The following is a 14,799-nucleotide window of genomic DNA, read 5'->3' as shown; positions in this document are numbered from 1 at the left end:
TAGAATAAAACCTTCAATAGCAAGTTAATTATATTATTTAGGTACCTAATAAACATTTTAGATCAGTTAAAATTCTGTATTAATATTCAGTCTGCAATAAGCGAGAACAGCGTTTGCTACGTCGTATACAAACTTGTAAATATAACAATAAAATAAAAATGAACTATTGTTATAATCCCGTCCTCATTTTAATTAAATTTGTAATATTAGTTTATGAATGTCCCATCTCTTATAAAAACCTTCATACCTTTGAGCTCATAAACGACCCTACAATATAATTCTAATTGATAACTTTAACTATTACTTTTGGGAGAGAATTTTGATCATAAATTTATATAGCTTTCGCAGACGTCTGTCTACCTAAACAATATAAGTTTAGGGCAGTGTCGTCCACTGCTCTGAATATTAGATTTAAGGATATATAAATTGTACTGTACGCCTCTGGCATTTCTGTAGCTTAAATACTATTTAAGGAACTGCAAGACAGGCCCTCAGACTCTTTTTGCTAAAACCCTGTTTCAGTTACAACACATCACTCTTTTGCTTTTGCTCTCCAACTCTCTTTTTACTCTTCAACACATTATTATTTCTCACAGTTTCCCTCAGGGTAACTATTGTAATTAGTTCATCATAATTAAAGTTAAGTTACATAAAAAGAACAGTGTATATTAATTCCATACCCGAAAAGACCCTGAACAAGTTGGCCCTACTGAAGAGGACCACAACAAAAATTGGCGTTGCGGAGAGGATAAGGATTCAGGATTGGTTAGGCCAGTTCAGGACAAGACTGGATAGTACGGGACAAAAGGATTCTCAAGGAGGAAAAACAGGAAACTGGTCCAGGAGAATACCGTTAGTAAGTGGAATTTGTATATTTGTTTAGATTTTGTATCGAGCGTATATAGCTTACTAGTATTTTTTTTAACTCCGTTAAAAAGTACTTTACAAAATTTTATTAATCATTTTTTTTAACTAAATTTATTAACAAAATTAATCATGAATACCAACTCAAATACTGATTCATTATCGTTAGATTTCATTTGTAAGTTGATTCCTTTCGGATTTAGCGGTAATAGAAACGAATTAGGTCAATTTTTAGCAAATTGTAATAGTGCTAATGAGTTAGCCAGTGAAAATCAAAAATTGCCTCTATTATATTTTATATTATCAAGAATATCAGGTACAGCAAAAGAGCAACTAACATCACAAAGCTTCGAATCTTGGGAAAATCTACGACAAAAGTTAAAAGATTTATATAAAGAGAGAATACATTATGTCCAATTAATAGAAGAGCTAAATAACTGTAGGCAAAATTCTAATGAATCCGTAGATGATTTTTTTCAACGTTTAGAAGTTTTAAACCATCGTATAATTTCTTCTGCTCAGCAGTCGAGTTGTCAAAACGATGCCGAATTACCGGGTAAAACTCAAACAATACGCGATTTAACTTTAAATAGATTCATTTACCATTCTAAACCAGAAATTTCACAAATGTTAAGATATAAAGGATTTAATTGCATTAAGGAGGCTCATAATGCTGCCCTATGCGAAGAAAGAATATTAAATATGTTGAAAAAAAAGCAACCAATACTGTAAAATATGTCGTAACAATTCGCATTCTACAAATAATTGTCGCAAAAATTACCCGCAATCTAATGAAAATTACCGAGTTTAACACAATTCTAATAATTCTAATAATCATAACTTTAATCATACATTTAATCAACCTTCTTCAAATAGTCAACATAATAATATTAAACAATACAAATATTGTAAAAAGTACGGACATACAATAAACGAATGTAGAAAATTACAATATAAAAATTCTCACAGTGTATCGAATCAAAACACAAATTCTAATGAAATACAAAATAAAAATTTTCAAAGGGTATCGAATCAGAATATACCTAATCAAATCTAATGAAGCATCAAATATTCGTTCATTCACAGATACTCAATCAAATTTAAAAATTCTTAGTGACGATAATAACTCTATATTTTTAGAACTTAAGTCTGATTTTTCTAATAATAAAGATAAAACATTTCGATTTGTATTAGATACAGGTGCAGTGGCGGACTAAGCCTGTCAGGGGCCCGGGGCAGCGAAGCTAAATGTGGCCCCGGTCTGTTTAGATAATGATATACTTCTAATGCACATTTTGCAAAAATTGAATGACGCGACGTATGTGTAATGGTTGACAAAATTCAAGTATTTATACAGGGTGTCCCAGGCTGAGCCTGCGTTAGAAGTTTAGAGAACTACGATATCTAGATACGAGATTTTGTGCATATCATTGTTTCACAATGAGATCTATCGATTAAAGATATTTTCATATGGCGGCAATTTCGAAAGTACCGGAAGTTGACAACAACTTTCTTATTTTAAATGGGTGACATTTTTATTACATACTTAAATTCTCTGTAAAATTTTATGAATTTTGATATTAACACTCTATATCTAATGCTAACCGTTTTTGAGAAAAAAAAATATTTAGAATTTTTGGAGGAAAAAAACTGCCTGTCAAAAATATGTCTATAGCCTAAACGCCAAATTTAGTGATTGCCACAGCTACTGTACTGTGACTGTACCATAAAGAGAAGACATATGGCTATCTATATCAAAAATTAAATTGTCCGAATGTCATATAATAATGGCCGCAGTTGTCATGGAATTGAGCGATTAAAAAATTATCATATACCATTTTTTTTTCAAGTGGAAATTCACTTTTTTATTTCACTCGTGAAAAGACTTTCGTTACTTTCGTTTTTAAAATTTGTTACTTTTTGACTATACAAGTACAGGTTCCTGACCCTAAAATAAATCGTTTTTAAGTTATTTAAGATTTAGCTTTAAAGAGTATATTTTTCTTGATTTTAACCGGTAGTCTATGATTCAGTATATTATCGATCACCATTTCCAAGCTAACTTTGCGCTGTTTTTTTTTCGATCGTACGGTATGTTATTAAAATATCAACTATTAGATATCACTAAAGAACGAAAATACGAGATATGTTTATATAAATACACTTTTTAAACTTTTAGGGGGGGGGGGCAGCAGTAGTTATAATATAGGAAATTCAAATAATTCATTTTCTGACAGATGGAAATAAATTGTCTGACTGTTTGACACTTAATGTCAAAGGAAGCTAGATAAAATCAAGAAAAATATACGTTTTCACACTAAATCTTAAATAACTTAAAACGATTTATTTTAGGTATAGGAATGTCTAGTTAAAACGTAACAAATTGGAAAACCTTTTCACTAGTGAAATAAAAAAAGCGGATTTCCATTTGAAAAAAAAATATTTATGATAATTTTTTAATCGCTCAATTCGATGATAGCTACCGCCATTATTATATGGTATTTGAACAATTTAATTTTTGAAATAGATAGCCACATGTCTATTCTTTATGTCACAGGGGCTGTGATAATCACTAAATTTGATTGACTTTTAGGCTGTACAAATTTTTTTGATAGGTAGTTTTTTTCGTCCAAAAATTTTAAATATTTTTTTCTTAAAAATACTCCAGGGAAATACCGCGAATCACGATTTTGTAAGTCCTCCAAGATCCGAGGGGCCCCTTCGCTGTCTCAGGCCCGTGGCCCGAGTTATACTAAAGACTGCTCATCATCAGTAATGAAGCTTGAATACAAGTTATGATGTGCATTGGTTGTAATTTAAAATGTTTATTCAGGAAAAATAAATAATGAAACCATTGAAAAACAACTTAAAAGCTAAAATAAATAAATTCAGTCTCAAATATATAAAAAATAATAATTATTCGATATTTTAAACAAAGAAAATTACCCCTTGATTTAATTTCCTAAATAGAAAATGCCATTGACAATTACTGGGGCCTGATAATTGATAATTAAGTAAATATCTGCTTCCATTTATACTGTTTATAGTTTGCGCATATGTATGGTTTGCATACTCCTCCTACAAACTGCTTTATAACTACTGGACACATATTGGCCTTGTTTGCCAGTTGAATAAAAATACTTATTAAGATTCGGAGGCCCCTAAAGACGAGGAGCCAGGGCGGACAGCCCCTACCCCCTTAGTCCGTCACTGTACAGGTGCTAGTGTATCTTTAATCAAATTAGATAAGTTAAATCCTGAAATTACTAAATTATTTTATATTATCTCTATCACGAAATATCAACATTAATATAACATCTAAAGACGACAATTATCAAAATTTTATTAAATATCATTATCAAACCTCAGAAATTACCCCGAAATATTTATTTTTCTTCAGATCTGGACGAAAATAATCCATTTTCGCAACACATTAAAGATAATTTCGACTACAAAATTAATCACATAATATCTCCTAATTTATATTCAATTTACAAATTAAAAAATCATAATAAATTATGTTATTTAATGATTACAAAACATTTTCATTTTGATAAATTAAGCTATAAGGATGTATTTTATTCTCTGCCTAATTTAAGAACTCAGTTAATAAAAGATAATATGAAAACAATAAATTTACCTGAAACACCTAAAAAAACTATCTACAGGGTGGACCATTTTGGTTGTTTCTATAGGGTATCTAGGAAACCGTGAGAAATATTCAAATTTTGATACTGCAGTGTCGGGTTCTTTTTTTGAAAAAATTACAATGGCGCAAAGGGATTGTGGCTATCTTGATCGGTTTCGAAGCTACAGAGCGATTCTCAAATTTTGTACTTTTTGAAGATGTTCGATAGTTTGTTTATTTCAGCAACCAGGAAAAATGAATTATACATTCTAAAGGCACTTTTCTGTGTAGAATGCAGTGGCGCAGTCAGACTTTTTTCGAAAGAAATATGTTTTGAGATATTAACTATACTTATGTTTTTTTTAAATAGAACCACTGTATATTTTTAAATTTTCTTATTCAGCTTGGCATGGGCTTCGCGAAAATATATAACACTCTATATTTATTTTCACTATTAACCTCAACATTTCAATTTTTTCTTAAAATATCCACTTAGTAGATAGTAGGCCGCGCCGAGTAACAAAGTAAACGGTTGTCATGGTAATCGGAACATACCTTTGATGAATGCGGGACATTTCATTTCAACAGATTGAAGTGTGTGTATTTTAAATAGTAAAAAATGACTAAATTTGAAACTTTTGAGAAATATAATATATGTTAAAAGGTTATATTGAGTCTAACAAATATAAGCAAATGGCAGCTGATTTATATTTTGAGCGGTATCCAGGGCACGAGTAACCAAACTCAGCCATTTTTAAAAGGTTAGAAGATAGTTTAATCAAATCTTGGATCTTTTCAAAAACCGCGTCCGAAAAATTATCAAAAAGGAGATAAAGAAAATCAATATATTAATGTCCTCGGAGCCGTAACACTAGATCCAACAACATCAAGTACAGCTATTGAAATATTGAAATGCTGTTAGCGGCGCGGCGTGTGGAGACGTACCAACTCTGTCTAGATAAATAATGGGCAGCAGTCTGAACATTTAATGTAGTCTTTGTGTTTTTATTTTTTTTTATATTAACTGAGAAGCCCGATTGAAGTAACCTCTTGAGTTTATATTAAAATATGTTCTTTTGTTTCTGTCACACTTATTTTTTTATTTACTTCGTATTGTTGTTCGATTTTATTTAATTGCTAATTCATGTATCGGCTCCGAGGACATTAATATATTGATTTTCTTCATCTTCTTTCTGATAATTTTTCGGACGCGGTTTTAGAAAAGATCCAAAATTGATTAAACTATCTTCTATCCTTTTAAAAATGGCTGGGTTTGGTTGCTCGCGCTCTGGATACTGCTCAAAACATAAATCAGCTGCCATTTGCTTAGGTTTGTTAGACTCAATATAACATTGTAACATTATATTTCTCAAAATTTTTAAATTTACTCATTTTTTATTATTTAAAATACACATACTTCAATTTGTTGAAATGAAATGTCCCGCATCCATCAAAGGCATGTTCCGATCACCATGACAACCGTTTACTTTGTTACTCGGCGCGGTCTACTACTAAGTAGATATTTTAAGAAAAAATTGAAATGTTGAGGTTAATAGTGAAAATAAATATAGAGTGTTATATATTTTCGAGAAGCCCATGCCAAGCTGAATAAGAAAATTTAAAAATATACAGGGGTTTCTATTTAAAAAAAAACATAAGTATAGTTAATATCTCAAAAAATATTTTTTTCGAAAAAAGTCTGATTACGCCACTGCATTCTACACAGAAAAGTGCCTTTAGAATGTATAATTCATTTTTCCGTGGTTGGCTGAAATAAACAAATTATCGAACATCTTCAAAAAGTACAAAATTTGAGAATCCCCCTGTAGCTTCGAAACCGATCAAGATAGCCACGATCCGTTTGCGCCATTGTAATTTTTTCAAAAAAAGAACCCGAGACTGCAGTATCAAAATTTGAATTTTTCTCACAGTTTCCTAGATACCCTATAGAAACAACCAAAATGGTCCACCCCGTATTACGAAATAATTCATTATTTATTTAAAGATACTAATATTAACGTACATGTCATTAACAGAGAAAAGTATAAACCTGAGACTAAGGAAGAGATTAAACAAATCCTAAAAGAAAATCACGATTCTAAATTAGCCGGACACTCTGGTTATACTAGAACTTATAAAAGGATTAAGGAAAATTATAAATGGAACAATGTGAAGAAAGATATCAAAAAATATATTAAACGCTGTCCTTCGTATCAAATAAATAAAACTAATTATAAACCAAATAAGGTCCCTATGGAAACTACATCCACCAGCCAAAAGACTTTCGAAAAATTAGCGATTGATATAGTTGGTCCATTACCCATTACCGAGAATAGAAACAGATTTATAACTCAAGCTAAAAAGAATATAAATAAATCAAAAGAATATTACGATCAAAAAATTAAAACGACTATTTATAAACCTAATGACCTAGTATATATATTAAATGAACAAATTTCTCCAGGCTTAAGCAAAAAATTATCCCCTAATTTTAAAGGCCCGTATAGAATAACAAAAGTACTTAATGAAAAAATGTTCAAATTCAAATTGGGAAAAGATATATTATTTATCATACTAACATGATAAAACCTTTTGTTTCAGATTAAAATGTTCGCCTTATTTTTATACCTTATTGTAATTTTTCCATTACCCTCTAACACTTCTAATTATCATATAACTTATCTACCTGGACAAGCGGGAATATATTACCATAAATTGGGAAATGCAAAAATATCCGGTTCTGAAATTATTCTTTTCACATACCTAAATAATTTATCTTATTATAATGATAAACTAAATTCTCTCACGCATATCAAAGATCTTTTAATTTATGTCATAGTAATGAAGATTCAGGTTTCGATAATAATTTTTGATATAATAATTTGAAAAGAGGAATTTTTAATGGCGTCTCATACGCTTTTAATTGATGGTTTGTATACCTGATGCAAAATTTTATGATCAAGCCATAAAAACTATTAACCGTTAATTACGAAACTCAACTTACTATGAAACAACAAATAAGAATTATTTCAAATACTATTCAAAATTTTAAAGCTAGTATTCACAAGTTTTAACTTAAATTAACAATTTTTAAATATATATACAAAATTCTTTAATCAACTCAGTAATCAAACTAGTAAGATATATTACGTAGCGATGTGGGATCTATCAAGTTCTACGAAAACCACCGAAAACAAATTCATATGCAAGAATCCCCAAGTTATAAGAATTCAAGAGTTTAACTTAACCCCATCAAATCGCGAGCCAGTGAAGATAACGAATTAGAAATTAGATGAACTGAACTTCGCTAATCACAAGCAGATGGACGATCTTTTAGACATAGAATTGAAGAAACCATTTATTGTGCAACATTCAAACTGGGACACTGTTGAACTATCTGCAATTGGTTCAGTTGTAACAATCATCTTATTGACTAAATCAGTGTGGACTGTTCAATGTTCAACCTGCTAAGAGATTACTATGCTGTACCAAGGAACCCAGGACCCTCTCTGAAGGTTGCTGTATTAAACTATTTAATACAAATATTAATACTCCAAATCTATAACTCAGGCCCAATTCGAACAAATATTGGAAGAAGAAGCTGGAAGAAGTGGGCTCCCAAGTAATCGTTCAGCCGTGAAATTTTTAAACTTAAGTGGTCGACGCACTACTAGAACACCATCAGTTCATATGGACTAATTAAAGATTAAAATGTTCAGTGTATTTTTTTTTTATTTTTTACACTTTTACTCTTAGAATAGTGTAGTTATATATTGTATTGATTAGTGTATATTTTAACGATTTTTTCTCTCTGTATTATAATTCTGTATTAATATTCAATCTGCAATAAGCGAGAACAGCGTTTGCTACGTCGTATACAAACTTCTAAATATAACAAAAAAATCGCATAAAATCAAAATGAACTATCAATGTTTTTTATCGAACGTGTACGTAGTGTTTTTGTTATTATTAAATACCTACGCTTCTGAATATGGCGATTCTAACACAGAATACTGTTTGTGCGTACCATTCTGGTAGTGCAAGGCGGACTTCAGCGGTTTGGATGACAACGGCTTGGCAGTAGACGTGAGGCATATAAGGGAAAAAACCCTAAGCAACCCCAGTGCCACATCCTGCACCGGCGATTACGACGTGTGTTGTGAAGCAAAATGCGGCAAGAAAGGCAACACCGTAGCACCCACAGAGAACAAGGAAACAGTCCAGCGACGGATCCTAGAAGACGCAGAATTATCGGCGGAAGAAATTTTTATACACCCTGACTACCATCCTCCATCTTTACAGCACGACATCGCTCTTATTCTCCTAGACGCACCCTTCAAGCTTATGAGGAACGTAGGCATAATATGCCTGCCACCGAAAACTCCTAAAGTGATCCTATGTGAAGCAAAATGCGGCAAGAAAGGCAAGAAAGGCAACACCGCAGCACCCGCAGAGAACAAGGAAACAGTCCAGCAACGGATCCTAGGCGACGCGGACACCACAGAATTTGCTGAGTTCCCCTGAATGTTAGGCATCTAAAAAGGACTCTTCTACCGATGTAGGGCGTCTTTAATCCATCCTAAAGTGGCCCTAACAGCTGCCCACTGTGTTCTAGCGCCCGCCGAATACACCGTGAGAGCTGGTGAATGGTAGTGGGAACGCGAAAATGAACCGCTACCACATCAAGACCGAACGGCAGAAGAAATGTTTATACACCTTGACTACCATCCTCCATCTTTACAGCACGACATCGCTATTATTATCCTAGACGCACCCTTCAAGCTTATGAGGAACGTAGGCATAATATGCCTGCCACCGAAGACTCCTAAAGTGATCCTATGTGAAGCAAAATGCGGCAAGAAAGGCAACACCGTAGCACCCGCACAGAACAAGGAAACAGTCCAGCAACGGATCCTAGGCGACGAGGACACCACAGAATTTGCTGAGTTCCCCTGGATGTTAGGCATCTAAAAAGGACTCGTCTATCGATGTGGGGCATCTTTAATCCATCCTAAAATGGCCCTAACAGCTGCCCACTGTGTTCTAGCGCCCGCCGAATAGACCGGGAGAGCTGGTGAATGGTACAGGGAACGCGAAAATGAACCGCTACCACATCAAGATCGAACGGCAGAAGACATTTTTATACACCCTGACTACCATCCTCCATCTTTACAGCACGACATGAAGATGACAAAGAAAGGCAACACCGAGAGCTGGTGAATGGTACAGGGAACGCGAAAATGAACCGCTACCACATCAAGATCGAACGGCAGAAGACATTTTTATACACCCTGACTACCATCCTCCATCTTTACAGCACGACATGAAGATGACAAAGAAAGGCAACACCGTAGCACCCGCATAGAACAAGGAAACAGTCCAGCAACGGATCCTAGGCGACGCGGACACCAAAGAATTTGCTGAGTTCCCCTGGATGTTAGGCATCTAAAAAGGACTCTTCTACCGATGTGGGGCATCTTTAATCCATCCTAAAATGGCCCTAACAGCTGCCCACTGTGTTCTAGCGCCCGCCGAATACACCGGGAGAGCTGATGAATGGCACTGGGAACGCGAAAATGAACCGCTACCACATCAAGACCGAACGGCAGAAGAAATTTTTATACACCCTGACTACCATCCTCCATCTTTACAGCACGACATCGCTCTTATTCTCCTAGACGCACCCTTCAAGTTTTTGAGAAACGTAGGCATAATATGCCTGCCACCGAAGACTCCTAAAGTGATCCTATGTGAAGCAAAATGCGGCAAGAAAGGCAACACCGTAGCACCCGCAGAGAACAAGGAAAAAGTCCAGCAACGGATCCTAGGCGACGCGGACACCACAGAATTTGTTGAGTTCCCCTGGATGTTAGGCATCTAAAAAGGACTCTTCTACCGATGTGGGGCACCGTGAGAGCTGGTGAATGGTACTGGGAACGCGAAAATGAACCGCTACCACATCAAGACCGAACGGCAGAAGAAATTTTTAATTTTACACCCTGACTACCATCCTCCATCTTTACAGCACGACATCGCTCTTATTCTCCTAGACGCACCCTTCAAGCTTATGAGGAACGTAGGCATAATATGCTTGCCACCGAAGACTCCTAAAGTCATCCTGTCGCAGTGCATAGTGATCGGTTGGGATAAAAACTCTATTCAAAAAGGTTCATACCAGCCTATTTTGAAAAAAGCTACTATAGCTCTGGTGTCGGGAAGCAAGTGCACGGAGGCGCTGAGGGGTACAAGATTGGGGCCTGGTTTCACTCTACACGACAGCTTTATTTGTGCCGGTGGACACCCTTATGATGCATGTAAAGGAGACGGAGGGGGACCTTTAGTATGCCCGGTGGAAGGAAACGAAGAAGAACGGTATCAACAAATAGGAATTGTGTCTTGGGGAATAAGATGCGGCATGTCGGAAGCTCCGGGAGTGTATGTAAATATATTGCTGTTTTTGGACTGAATAGAACGGCAAAAGAAATTTTTATATACCCTGACTACCATCCTCCATCTTTACAGCACGACATCGCTCTTATTCTCCTAGACGCATCCTTCAAGCTTATGAGGAACGTAGGCATAATATGCCTGCCAGCGAAGACTCCTAAAGTCATCCTGTCGCAGTGCATAGTGACCGGTTGGGGTAAAAACTCTATTCAAAAAGGTTCATACCAGCCTGTTTTGAAAAAAGCTACTATACCTCTGGTGTCAAGAAGCAAGTGCACAGAGGCGCTGAGGGGTACAAGATTGGGGCCTGGTTTCACTCTACACGACAGCGTTATTTGTGCCGGTGGACACCCTTATGATGCATGTAAAGGAGACGGAGGGGGACCTTTAGTATGCCCGGTGGAAGGAAACGAAGAAGAACGGTATCTACAAATTAGGAATTGTGTCTTGGGGACTAAGATGCGGCATGTCGGAAGCTCCGGGAGTGTATGTAAATATATTGCTGTTTTTGGACTGGATAGATATGAAAGTTAGTGAACTAAAACTACATAGTGACGTTTATAAAAACTAACAATTCATTATTTTTATAATTCAAAAGACAACCGACCAATGCCTGGAAACTTATATAGTGACAATATAGTTTTGATAAAATAATTTAGTACTTACTAAAAACACAGTTTGTCGCTAGTGGTAGGAAATATAATTTTTAGAGGTTACTAGTTTATTTGGTTGCCTGTGATGCATATACAGGGTGTTTCCTAATTAATCTAAAAATAAAAAAAAATCGTTAGAAAACGGCTTAAGGCGGGCTCTTAATAAGTATATTTATTTTTTTTCTCAGCAACCGTTTGATGAACAAGAAAAACTCAAAAGATCAATTTTGTTGAAAAAGGATGGCCAGTCAAGAAACAAAATATATTTTCTTTAAAAAAGCAGTAGTGTACCATTTATGTTAAGCAAAATATCAATTTTTTTAATTTTTAACACCCTGTGAATCAGAAAGGAAGTACATTAGACCCAATGGTTATATAAAAATTGTTTTAAGAACACATGAGGAATCACACCACAATTTTTTAAACTAATTAGAAAACAACCTGTATATTGTTAACTTGACAATGATTGTTGATAAATCAAAAAATACCTTTTCTGTGAAAAAAGCCCGATTTTCGCAGGAAAAATTTTGGTTTTTATTGAATTTGGGCCTGCGTCTGCAAATACCGGTATGTTTTTTAATGTTCTGTCTATCTAAATTTTAAATATCATAGTCAGAAATAGTTTTATTATTTATTAACTGTAATAATGGTATACTTATAAGTTTTATCAAATATTGTGATTTACTTTCTACCTTGTAGTCCAAATTTATATTTAATAAACTGTAAAATATATATATATTCTTATGTTTTATTAAAGTGACTCTGATATACTAATATATCAGTGTAACTTTAAAAATAAATTCTTTGAAATCAAATATAAACATAAAAAATATTTACAGCAGAAAAGCCGAAGGCGCTGGGTTAAACGTAGTCTCTACTAAGAACACGGAAGGGCGCTTTGACCTTTGAACACACGCTGGGTTTATTACTTTCTAAATACATACGAAATAAAATTTACACCTGGGTATCTTGAGGCTACAGACTTCTTATATGGAAATGTACACAAAAATGCATTAGCTAAAGCCACGATATTTGTAACTGAGATAAACTTAATGACCTGTTACGATTTTGTGCTAACAATGGAATTCCACAAGGAATCAACTCTGGCAATCTTAGAGCAAGTTTAATAATTCTGGGTAGAATTGTTTTAAAGAAATGTGATTCGTCTTCTTGTAATACCTTAAACGCATATTTTTTAATAAAATTCTATAAAACTTCTATTTAGTAATAAATTTACCTCACTAAAAAAGTAGTGTAATAACTGAAACTTTGGTAAAGACGTATTATACTTGTTTAAAGCAGCCTCAAACATACAGGGTGTTTCAAAAACATGTGCCATCTCTTAAAATTAAGATTTATTTTTCATATCAACATAGGTCCGATTCTGCTTTGTTTCGTAGCTACAGGGTGCGTAAATCCAAACCAAACCCTACGAGAGATGGCACGTCTTTTGAAACACCCTCTATATGTTATAATATTTTGAATAGATTGGACCTTCAGATGAGAGGGTTTAATTTTATTCTATGTTAACGACAGATTGTCAACTAAGGATATAGGTATCTATCTAAGCACCATCATCTCAGCTAAGGTTTTATTTAAAAGAAAGAGGATTTGTCAACTTTTTAAAATTATTTAATTAAACATAATAATATTTAGCAACTATTTCGTAGAGCAGATTGAGGTAAAATGGCCTGAAAAAATAAAGTGTATAATATCGATAAATATTTAAAATAATGGAAAAAATAAAAAAATAGTGCCAACGCAGCGACGTTAAAAATTTTTACACAAAATTTGTTTCAGAAAAAAAAAGATTGGAGTTATTTCACTTTTAAATACTCTGATTTAAAAAAAAATACGTTTTAATATAAACGTCAATTTTTTTTTCTTCAATGAAACATGTTTAAAAAGTTATCACAGTGCCTGAACTGAATGTTTTATACTCTGGTTCATTCTAAAAAAACATAATGCTCCTTCCATAAACCCTTTCTTCTGTTCAGATATACAATATTTCAGGATGTCATACGACCGAAAAAAAAAACGGCGCCACAGTGACCTTTAAAATGCCTAAATATTAATTTTTAACAAATCTTTATGTCATTTTTTTATAAAAGTTTTCATCTATAATCATTGAGATCGTAGACCACTAAGACGGCGTTTTTTTTCGATCGTATGACGTTTGGATACATATGGGAAAAATATTTTAAGTGTCTCGGAGATTTGAATTCTTGATATAAGTCCTATAATCCTATCAAACTACTAAAAACATAGATTGAAAGTACATAAGATCTTTGAGTGTGTTTCAGCTGTGTTCAATATCAGTTTAAGGACTTTGAGTAGAATCTCACAAAAAAAAACAGATTAATGTTAAACAATTAGTACTTTACGTTATTCAGCTTTTATTCAGAAAACTAGCTACTATCTTCATTTCATTAGAATTTATGTAATAATCATGGACAAAGTAATAATAGAGATACAATATGTATAATGATGAGTTCATACTTCGAGTATTAAGCTTGATTTTTATGCATCCGTTATCCGGTGATACGATATTATTTGTTAGAAAATTGCACAGTTTTTAAATTTATTGCATTTTCATGCCTCCGTTCATCGGATGTACGATTTGCTTGTGATTGGGTGTCATTTGATATTTACATTTCCATAACGATTTCGCTGTTTTACTTATAGTCTTGAGCTAGCAACGTTTTGGACGTTTCAAACACATGAAAATGGGATATCCTGTACAGATGTGATGCACAGTAGTGAACCGCAGTAGTCTACGGGCAGCCAGACGGTCCGCACTTTGGTCAGGAGAGCATAGCAAAAGATATAATAAAGAATCAACTTTCTTAAAATTCTCGTTTTCCCGACGTTGCTAGCTCTTGTACTATTATATTTTTATTAAGGTTAGATTAAATTTGTCAAAAAGTGTCAAAACGTCCGTTATCGTACGATCTTTCTCCGTTGACGGACTGAAGAAAAAATATACGGATGAAAAGTGGCGCGAAAACTCTGTGACCAATCAGAGCGCCGTCGGACCATCGTATCACAGCATTGTTTTTTGCGGTTCCAATTTTCGGAGTCGCGCACTAGTTAGGTTACTAGTTCGCGCATATAGCACGCCCATTTATGGCCTCTAAAATTGTGCACCGCGCCTGACCGGACCAGTTATTACGCTGTTTAAACGCGAGTTTTACGCACAGGAAATTT

The 14,799-nt window shown here is 34.0% G+C and overlaps 1 pseudogene; it reads left to right on the top strand.

Moving 5' to 3' along the window:
• The first annotated feature begins 10,390 nt into the window (after positions 1–10,390).
• Positions 10,391–11,526, top strand: LOC115875775 (annotated as a pseudogene).
• Positions 11,527–14,799: the final 3,273 nt, after the last annotated feature.

The sequence above is a fragment of the Sitophilus oryzae genome, unplaced genomic scaffold (assembly GCF_002938485.1).
Source record: "Sitophilus oryzae breed Bouriz unplaced genomic scaffold, Soryzae_2.0 scaffold_1058_pilon_pilon, whole genome shotgun sequence".
NCBI classification, from domain to species: Eukaryota; Metazoa; Arthropoda; class Insecta; order Coleoptera; family Curculionidae; genus Sitophilus; species Sitophilus oryzae.
This window is presented reverse-complemented; position numbering and strand designations above follow the sequence as displayed.